This window comes from Mus musculus, chromosome X, assembly GCF_000001635.26.
Source record: "Mus musculus strain C57BL/6J chromosome X, GRCm38.p6 C57BL/6J".
Taxonomy (NCBI): domain Eukaryota; kingdom Metazoa; phylum Chordata; class Mammalia; order Rodentia; family Muridae; genus Mus; species Mus musculus.
The window spans coordinates 11,888,807-11,897,756 of NC_000086.7; the positions used below are offsets into that span (position 1 = coordinate 11,888,807).

The following is an 8,950-nucleotide window of genomic DNA, read 5'->3' on the forward strand; positions in this document are numbered from 1 at the left end:
GCCACTGGTGATCCCTACCCTAGGCTATATGTGGAGCTCACTGGAGAGCTTTCTGAAGTCTGCAGTCCTAGGACAGACATATCAATGTGAGTGTGTGTGTGTGTGTGTGTGTGTGTTATATGCATTTATGTCTGTGTATGCACACGTGTATGTTACTAGAGATCAAACTCAGGGATGGATGGGCAAGGCTATATTCCTAGTCTCAGTCATCTTTTTACTTTTTATTTTGAGACGAGGTCTTACTAAGTTGTCCAACTTGACCTTGATACACAGAATTCTCTTGCCTCAGCTTCCTAAACAGCTAAGTTATCAAGAGTCACAGGTCTGTGTCATATCAGCACATTTTCCATTTATGTATCATCCGTTGTGGAGGGTTGCGAAGCATGCATGCCATAGCACCTATGTGGACATCAGAGGACAACTTTCAGGCATTCTTCTCTCTTTCTACCATGAGAATCCTTAGGATCAAACTCAGTTCAAAGCAGCAAGCACCTCTACCCACTGAGCATCTCCCCAACTCACATTAGCATATTTGAAAGCTCCCTGCCACCAGTAGTTCCAACATGAACCTATGTACTGTACCACTATACTCCTTCCTTCCTTCCTCCCTTCCCTTCCTTTCCCTTCCCCTTCCTTCCTTCCTTCCTTCCTGCCTGCCTGCCTGCCTGCCTGCCTGCCTGCCTGCCTGCCTGCCTGCCTACAAATTATCGAGTACCTGAGAAATGCCAGACTGTGGGCAATTGGTTCATAAACACTTCTCTTTATGAACTACAGGGGGTTCTCAGGAATGTCTGGGTTGGGGGATGGGAACTCTTCACAGTCACCCAGAGTGATGGAGTGGTAACTGGACAAGACTGAGTTTTGCAGAGAGGTCAGAGTAGAGTCAGACATTGGGGTGCAATCTGGGAGTCTAAGCACTGCTCTCAGCTCTCTTCAGACTCCATAGAGGGTAGAATTTGGTGGCATCTGCTTCATGTGGGGACATTTTATTCCTAAAATGACTTCTGTCTCTTTGAGGGGAAAAAGATCCACGGGCCATTCCGGCCATCCATAAACATCCAGTGTTGGTGTGGGCTTCTCCAGACCAGAAGAGTCCCCATCTCCATGCTCAGAACTCCCTATTTCTGATTCTTGAACCTGCCCCCTCTCTCATGCAAGCTAGGGGACAGCACTGCAGCTCAATTGTTGTCTAACTGAAGGCTGTAATGGGCACACTTCTTACTAATCCCATTGAAAGGAATGTCCTGCCTTTATGTTAAGTGAGATTGGGTGCATTTTTCTCCCATAAGCAGCAGAAAATGTCTTATCTTTAAGATGCAACATTTAGGGAAAACATTAACCCCTTACTGACCAGACTCAAAGAAAAGTGGCCTCCTGTTTTCTTATGTGTAGGAGGGTGCGAGGGGGTGGGGGTGGGGGTGGGGGAATGCCCTGGTGAATGTACAGAGCTAAGCAGACAATCTCAGGTATAAGTTCTTTCCTCTTTGGTTTTCAGGAAGGATTGCTCTTGGATTTCTGCTTAGATATCTAGGCTTGCTGGCACTCAAGTGTTGAGCTCCCAGGTGACTCTTCTGTCTCCACCTCCCACCTCATGGTGGGAATGGCTGGTACAGATGAGGTTTTTTACATGTTGTGGGAGGGGGGAGACCAGTGACCAGACTTGTGCAGCAAATACTTTTACCCACTGAGCCATCCCCCTGACCCAGTAAGTGTTCTTTTAAAGAAATGCTTTGACAGGGGAGGGCAGCATCCACCCCCTGTAAGCAAGGTCAACAAACACCCACTTATTTTTTTAACAAATCCAAGTGAAGCCATATGTTTTATGGACCCCTATCCTTCATGTGGCACTGACACAGTTGATGTTGTCTTGGTGGCCCACTCACCCTGACCGTGGACAACTCTGGCTCGTGTAGAGAAAGAGTGTGATCCTGTGTTAGGGGCCACATTCTCACAGAGCTCAGTGTCAAACCCAGGACAAGTAGCTGGGGTGCCTATTTAACATATCAAGGTAGACCCGAACACCAGGTTCTCCCAGCATCCTTCAGTCCTTACCTGTTCCAGGGCTTGGCTGGCATACCACACCCCCTACCCTGAACTCTCCCAGAAGCTGGGCTGCCATTCTCCCAGAGGCTTTTCCGTATATGATCCAGTCATTTTGGTTACCTGACCCTTTTGTACCTTTGTCCTCCTGGCTGCTGTATTTGGCTTCCCTCTCTCCCTTCCCCTCCCACTCTCCCCACATGGTTCAGGGTCATGACCACTCTGGACTCTCCCAGATGTGTCTGCCTCTGGCTATGCTCTCCCTTATACTTATAATAAACTTTCTCCACCATACCTAGGAGCAGTCATGGCCTTTCCTTTCTTTTTTATTTCTTTTTTTTCTTATTCAGTTTGCTCCTATTTATTCGTCTTTTGCTCCACAGTCCCTGCTGTGCTGCTATCTCAGAAGCCTGCTAGTCTATGCCCAAATCTGAATTCTTTAACTTTCCCCAAGCTTGTTCCTCTTCCTTTCTAGTTCTGATCCAAGCCAGAAATCCAAATGGAAACAAAAGCAGAGACAGAAGAAATTGTAGAATCCCCTAGTATATTATAAGAGTGTGTAAAATCAAAATAAAGAGGGCGCAGGGCAGTGGAGATGGCTCAGCCAGAAAAAGTGCCTGTCCCATGAGCATATGGACCTGAATTCAGATCTCCAGAACTTACATTAAAGCCAGGCATGGTGGTACTTGTCTGTAATCCCAGATCTGGGGGCTGGGGAACCTCGGAAGATCTTAGAAGCCTGTTATCCCCCAACTTAGCCAACCAGTGAGCTCTGCATTCATTGTCTCAAAAACTAAGAAGGAGGGAGGCAGAAGATGAGAGATGTCATCTTCCAGCCTCCACGTGCATGTGGCGTGTACATGTGCCCACACGCGCACACACCTTCATGCACATGTGCCCATGAGAGACAGACAGAAAAGAACGAAGGAAGGGTACAAACAATGAGTAAAAAGGTTCAGTTGAAAAGGTATCTAAGCACTTAGGTGACCAGCGAAAGAGTGAACTCCAAAGCAGGAAATGCCAAACATACTTTGACTCTTCTTTGTTGTTCCTGAAACCTAAGGTCGCCTAAGTCAAGTCATTTCTGCACAAGCAAGGTGTCATAGCTTTGTTTGTCTGTTTCCTTTTATTGACATAATCACGATGTTTTTTTTTAATCTTTCCAGAAACAAGTTACAAGCCAAGAGCTCTGTGAGAGTTTTCTACCTCCTTCGAAACCTTTCTTCACCTCTCTATCCTCCCACCTTCCCATGACACAGTTCCAGAGGAGGAGTCCCCAGGATTCCAAGTTGGAAAGAGCAACTGTCCAGCCACGATCAATGTGTAATGAGACCTGTACACCCTCCTCCCCCTCACCTTACTTTCTTCTCTTTCTTCATGCCACCTTACCATGTGTTCCACCTGCGTCCATTTAAAACCAGGTCTAGGGGGAGGTAGGAATAAGAGAAAACCTTTGCAAAAAAAAACTTGGTCTGGTGTTCATGCCTCTACTCCCAGCACTGGGGAGGCTGAGGCAGGAGAATAGCAAGTTTGAGGCCAGCCTGGGCTGGAAAGCTAGCTCTCAAAACATGATACTTAGAAGCAACAGACAAGAGCTGGCTTAGAAACACAATTTTCTGTATGGTGTAGCTCAGTCTCCTCCAGCCTGACTTTACAGTTTGAATCAACAAAGTGCAAAGCTCACTGGCTAAGTGAATACCAGCAGTCACTGGCACTGGGGCGTATCTCCTTCTCTGAGAGGGGAAAACCCGCCCCATCCTCTGGGTCATCTTTGTTGGAGCTCTTAGCAAATGTATCACACACAGATGTCATGGAAAGACGAAGCCGAGGCCACAGCCAGTATTGTCACACTGTACGGCACTGGCTAAAAGCCACTCAATTCTCTGCCTACCACCTTACCTTTAACACAACCAGTCAAATCCTAACACTATGACAAGCAGGCTAGTGTCCTCCTTGATGTCCTAGAATGGTGCCCTTCCTGTCCTGGGTGGGCCAGCACGCCTCAGCTCTCCAAGATCACCTATAGAGGAAAGAGAATAGGAAACTGTGAGATCAAGCAGGGTAGACCAACTGTTTTCGAAAGCTCTGTGAGCCACAGAGTAGTCCTCACAGAAGAAAGGCCCCTACATACTGATTCCAAGTGCCACAGGTAAAATAAATCTTTCTGGCTTTCCCCCATAAGCTTTTAGGAGCCCAAAGGCTAATTGTCAAACTAATGTAAGGTTCTAGATTCTTAGAGAAAGCCAGAAAGGAGCCCAAGGTAAGTGTCACACCCAGTTATCCTTGAGCAACGTATCCAAAAGGGTTGTTTACTGCTGTCCCACCAGCACGTGAACCACCTTGGGCTGTCACTCACCAGAGAAGCCCTCTCTGACCCCAGGAGAACTACAAAACAAAGCCAAGGCCTCCTCCCAGTCTTCCAGGCTCCTGAGTGTTGTTTTTGGCTCCCACAGGACATCTGAAACGTGGTGGCCAGTGTGGGGGGCTAGGGCACCTTTCTCCATGCTTATTAAAAATCTTTTGTGTGGCACAGAATAAATCCACTTTATTGGGCTTGCTTGGCCAGCACTTAACTTCTTCATCCCTCATGATCTGTAACACTTTCGTTCCTGCCTGAGACCAAAAACCTTCCTCACCCTTTGGCTCTGGACTTCCTTTATGAGGCCATCATAATTAGAGAGTGGCCCAACCTGGTGGCCCAAGGTGCCTCCTCCTTCTCTCCACAGCCCTGCCGGGCCTCAAAGGACTCACACCTAGTGCCAGGCTGGAAGATCAGTCTGGAAGGAAAGCCAGTTGTCAAACAAATCATCGTTCCGGGAACACAAAGCCACAGGGACCCTCAGGGTGCTGCTGACACTCAGGCAGGCAGCATCAGAGAGTCTTGTCTCCTGTGTGGCACCAAAGTCCCAAGTTTGAAGACAGAAAGCTGGCTGCTGGCCAGCAACTGTAGCAGACACCTTATCTAAACAAAGGGAGGGGGCAAGGAGTGAGGGAGGGAGTGGGTGGACTCTGCGTGGGTGGTTTCCTGTTGCTTTTTTTTCTTTGATAGCCTTGGGTCTCTGTCTCTCCTCCTCCTCCTCCTCCTCCTCCTCCTCCTCCTCCTCCTCCTCCTCCTCCTCCTCCTTTTCTTCTAATCTATTCAGTTTTGTAGTATTCAACAACCAGGCGCTTGCCAAAACCTGGCAGTGATACCCACCCAGCCATTTCCAGTCCAAACGGCTCCTGTCAACTTTTATGACCCTGCGCTAAAACTCCAGGCATGTCTCTTATTTACCCAGGCTGTCTGGCCTTCCATTTTTCACGTGTGTGTTACCCCTGCAGTTGCTTCAACTTCCCTCTGGCCCTTAAAATGCCAGTAAACGCCCAGTCCAATTTAAGCTGGGAGGTGTGGAGTATTTCATCTCTTCGGGCGCCTGCACTGCTTAATGTCATTTTTGTCTCTGTTCGGCTTGGGACGCGAAGGAAGAGGACGACTACTGCATTGGGGAAAATTGCTCTTTCGCTGGAAACCATTGTTACTAATAATAGCCTCACCCATCAAAGAGCTAGCATGGCCCCTGCCTGCAGGGGTGGGGTGCACACATACCTGACTCAAAGGAGACATGGCTGGCCTAGGTCAGTGGGTGAGGGCCACAGCCATAGCCACTCCATGCCTTGGAACTGTGCTTACATTCTGGCCTTTCATTCTTTTAATCCTTTACACAAACACTGTGTGCATAAGCCAGCATCTCTCTCTCTCTCTCTCTCTCTCTCTCTCTCTCTCTCTCTCTCTCTCTCTCGTGTGTGTGTGTGTGTGTGTGTGTGTGTGTGTGTGTGTGTGTGCGCGCACGCGCAAGCGCATTGTGTCTTTGAAATCATCCCAGCAAAAGGAGGTCCATGGTTGAGCCTGACCCAGTGCAATGCAGAATATATTATTTCTTTCAGAGCATGGCTAGCAGATCTACACGTGAATCACAGATCAAACACGGCTAGCAGAAACAATGACAGGAAGCGCAGCCAGAATGAATCAATTCCTTGATCCTGCTATACCAAAAAATTAAAGCGGAGCACTCCCGGGGTTTTTAACCCAGATAAGACTTCAGCCATGGCCGTGTTTCCCATGTTCCTGCCTTGCTCCTTTTGACTCCCTTTTTCTGTGGATAAAATAGGGAATATGAAGTGAGCAGGGTCAGGTTCTTTTCGTTCATCTGGATTTTTAAAATGACATGTCTCTGTTCCTTGCCCCCAGTATATGCGCGCACACACACACACACACACACACACACACACGCACACGCACACGCGCGCGCACGCGCGCGCGCGCGCGCGTGCACAAGTTTTACCTTTTCCCCCAGAACCAAACAGGATATGGGTTCTACCATTTCTTCCAGCAGAGTGAGAAGGGAAAACACAGAAAGATCCTTTCAAGGTATCAGTTCCTAAAAGGGAAAAAAAAAATCTCAAAGCAAAGAAAGTTCTAGTTCCCAGCTTGCCATTCATTCTCCATCTGCAAGGGTGGATACAGCCCCTTCATTCTCGAAGATCTGTTTAAATATGTAGGTGGTCTGGCTCTAGTCAGCTGGGTTTTATGTCGGCATTGACCCCAGGCTGACCCCAGCCCTGAAGATCCCTCATAGCCCTGCTGGCAGAGAGCTGGAGGGTGGAGCTGGTTTGTGTACTGATGGGCCACTAAGGCCACCCTGTCGGGCTGGTCAGCTGCAGCCATGTCCTCTCCTGACCTCTGCTCTAATCCCGAGGACGCCCTTTATTTAGACACCACAGTCCAGCCTGATCTTCAAGTCCTGGCTTGACTGGCTGGCGTCAAGCCAGGCATGGCCACAGGCTGGCTCCAGAGGGCTCTCCCAAGGAGGCCACAGCAGACTGGGGAGGCAGGCCAGGCCCAGCAGGCTCTGGCAGAATAGACCAGAGATTCCATGCAGGTCTGACTTGCAGACTGGGTTAGGACTCCAGGGGTGATCCTGTCTCTGACCTTGGCTGTGGTACAACCATCTCTGATCCCCTTGTGCCCCTTGTATCTAGATCAGTGCTCCCCAACCTTCCTAATCTGTCACCCTTGTGTTGTGATGACCCCTACACACACCACAGAACTGTTTTCATTGCTACTTCATAACTGTCATTTTGCTACAGTTAGGAATAGTAATGTAAAGATCTGTTTTCCAGTGGTCTTAGGTGATCACTGTGAAGGGTTGTTCGCCCCCTGTCCTCCCTCAAAGAGGCTGTGACCCAATACTTAGGAACTGCTTATCTAGAGAGAAGGCTATGTGAGGCTGGAACAGACAGACATATAGATGCTGGCCTTGGACTACTTAGTAATGATGCAGTCTTGAACCAAGGTGGCCACCCTAAATAGAAAGAAGCGAGAATAGCATCATCGCCAGGAGACTCCAAAGGAAGCCTTGTAATCTTGGCCCGAGGAAGCTAACTGCTGCTCCCGTTTCCAGCTGTCAGTGTGTGGTCACTTGGCATGGCTCACTAAGGGCCACTGGGAAGTTCCAGAAGGACAGCACCAGGTACTAGGGCTGGAACTGTCCTGTATCTTAGGTTCTTCCCAACAACAAGTTAGTAAAGGAGCGAACTGTCAGGCTTTGCCCCAGTCTCACTGATTAAAAATGGAGAGTCCAAGAAAATGAGCATCTTATTCAAAGCCATCTGATGGCAAAGCTGGGACTAGAACAGCGGTCACCAAAGCCTAGTACTGTCCCCTTTCTATGAGTTGAGCCACCATGTCCAAGGCCACTGAAGCCACTCTGAACAATTCTAATGAGAGCGAGGGTTTAGCGACACATGTGGAAGAGCTTGGGCAGATCTCTCCAGGGCAGGTAGGACAAAGGAACCTCCTGCCCACTTTCTGGCCCTTGGGTGAGACTTGCATTTGAACAGATATTGAGGTCGCTGGACACCCCACCTGGACTTAGCTCTCCTCCCAAAGGAAAAGAAGTTGAAGACATACCTTCTTTCTCAGTGACTCACTTCAGAGCCCCATTGGGTCTCCCAGGCCCTCATATTCCTCTAAGGTGCTATGGGAGGGACTTAGGAAGAGGGCCACCACCCATGAGGAGCTGTGGAGCCAGAGAGCAAATCTGTATAGAAATGCTCATGGTAAGGGGGCAATTGTTCCACACTCCATCAGGCAGGTGTCCCCAAGAAGTCCCCTGCCATTGGGGGAAGCTTGCCAGAAGTACCGCACAGAGGATACAGCCTGGAAATTCCAACTCTAATCTGTGACCTCATGAGCCCTGGGGGAAAAGCCTGGGGGCACTGACATATCATGCTGTCCAGAGAGCCTAGGGCAGCCAGGGGATACAAAGCTCTGGCTCCCTCTCCCTCTCCCTCTCCCTCTCCCTCTCCCTCTCCCTCTCCCTCTCCCTCTCCCTCTCCCTCTCCCTCTCCCTCTCCCTCTCCCTCTCCCACTCCCACTCCCACTCCCTCCCTCTCTCTCTGTGTATGTGTGTGTCCCTCTCTCTGATCCCTTCCATCTTTCTATCTTTTTCTGTCCCTGACACCTCTCTCTCTCTCTCTCTCTCTCTCTCTCTCTCTCTCTCTCTCTCTCCCCCTCCCTCTCCATCCCCCTCCCCCTCTCTCCATTTGCACTCCATTAACTCCCCCACACCCCCACACCCCCACACCCCTGTAAGCTTCTCTCCACACTGGCTCACTGGCCTCTCCCGAAAGCACACACTCTATAGATTACAGGTGTGAGATTCCCACACCACGCTCCACTTCCCTAGCCATCCTACTGACATGAGGCTGTACTAAATAAAGCAAAACCAGCAAAGATTTGCTCACCCTTGCCCTCCAAGAGCCTCCAGTCTGATGAGGGGGCACCCTTTAGTGTACTCTGTAGCGCAATAGAGAGCTCAGGCTACCACCATGTGGAATGTGGGGTGAGCATAGAGATAAGAGTAAACAA

The 8,950-nt window shown here is 49.4% G+C and overlaps 1 long non-coding RNA gene across 1 annotated transcript in view; it reads right to left on the bottom strand.

Moving 5' to 3' along the window:
• Positions 1-6,449, bottom strand: part of Gm52427 — a 33,319-nt gene extending 26,870 nt beyond the window's left edge. Inside the window, exons 1-2 of the long non-coding RNA XR_003953078.1 lie at positions 6,363-6,449; positions 3,940-4,060 (exon numbers count right to left, since the gene is read on the bottom strand). This is a non-coding gene — a long non-coding RNA (predicted gene, 52427). The remainder of the gene's footprint in view (positions 1-3,939; positions 4,061-6,362) is intronic.
• Positions 6,450-8,950: the final 2,501 nt, after the last annotated feature.